This window comes from Diceros bicornis, chromosome 7 (assembly GCF_020826845.1).
Source record: "Diceros bicornis minor isolate mBicDic1 chromosome 7, mDicBic1.mat.cur, whole genome shotgun sequence".
In the NCBI taxonomy this organism is placed as follows: Eukaryota; Metazoa; Chordata; class Mammalia; order Perissodactyla; family Rhinocerotidae; genus Diceros; species Diceros bicornis.
The window spans coordinates 38,266,915-38,268,444 of record NC_080746.1 but is presented as its reverse complement, the minus strand read 5'-3'; positions in this window follow the sequence as shown (position 1 = coordinate 38,268,444).

The window sequence follows — 1,530 nt, the reverse complement described above, 5'->3', positions numbered from 1 at the left end:
AAAAAAAACTTTAAAAAACAAAAGTGAGGATTCTGTGAAGACACACATCCTTTCCTCTGGAACAAGGTCTCATACTGGCAAGTAATAGATTTGTTCCTTTCCCATTCAAGCAAGTAATGGAATTTTACATAGTCGTTTTTACTCTTTTAATTTCCAGGTCTGATTGTGTGGAACGACATATTAGGATACTCTGGTTTTTATAGCCATTATATTTTATTAGAGCTAATTTGGCTTCTCTGTCTTTCCATCTCCCCTTCACAAATAGAATAATTACCGGTTTTTGTCCTTTGACGTCAGAAGAGTCCCACCACTCGCAGTGTTTTACCAACTCAATTCTAAGACACTCATTTGATTCTCTGGACCCCATTTGAACTTCCATGAGTACAAGACTATCTTAATAAAAGACATACTGACTCTGGGCAAAACTGCGAAGCAAGTGAAGGCTGGGCAGGAGCCCCGTCACAACTCGTTTCTGAGGTTCTTAACCCATTTATTACTGTACTTCCCTTCTTCTCCTCCCTTCCAATGTGTAGTGCTGATGGTGGCCCTGACCTGCGCTACATACGTCCCCCACCGAAAGCTTGACCCCTAGGTGGCATTACCTTGAGGACTTTCCACATAACCAGTAAACCAATGGTTGGCAAAAAATTAGTCCACACACAGTTACTTAATCCAAGTAAAGTGAATTTTTTTAAAGAGGGAGGGTGGTCCTGGCTTCATCTGATTCAACATTGTATCTCCAGGGCTCAATACACATTAGTACTCAATATATGTATGATGAATGAATGAATGATAAACATTAATACATGAAAATGTAATCCTGACAGAGGGAAAGAAACAATATGGATTTTGTTAAAGTGGTGGAAATTTGGACCATACCTCTCCTATAACTTTCTGCTTTATCCCCTCCTCATGCATACTTTTATTTCACAGTTTCGTTTGTCTATTTGTCTGCCTGTCTCTTCCCACTGTCCTCTGAGCTCCTTGAGAGACTATATGCATTTACTTGTTTTATCTCCTGTCACTAGCATCTGGAATGGGAGAACCCTTACTTCCCCACTACTTGTTTCCAGCCAGAGAGGAGTAGGAATGTCTAGTCTCCTCAGAACAAAAAACGTGGGAGGAACTTCCAACATCTCTCCAAGCCCTCTCTCACTCCTCTCTGGGCTGCTTACTTCATTGGGAAATGTGGGAGAAGAAATCACACATGCTCGACTCAGCCCCATTACCTCTCCTTTCGGACCCTGGCTGCCCTCAGGAGACCTGGATTCTCTGTCACTGCCATGGAGTAAGTGTATGGGATAGGCTGGAGAGTGAGGGGGTTGTACTGCTCCTCTGGGGCTGGGTGGGTAAATAAGTCTGCCTAACTCAGGAGTAGAGTCTCAGGCAGTCCATTGGGGATGCTGTTTCTAAACCACAGTCTCTAATTAGTCTTACCAACAAAGCCAGTTTTACCTCTCTGTTAGATTCCTGCATCTATGCCCGAATCAGCTCTGCATGCCACAGCTAGCATGGGGCCTAGCTCATGAT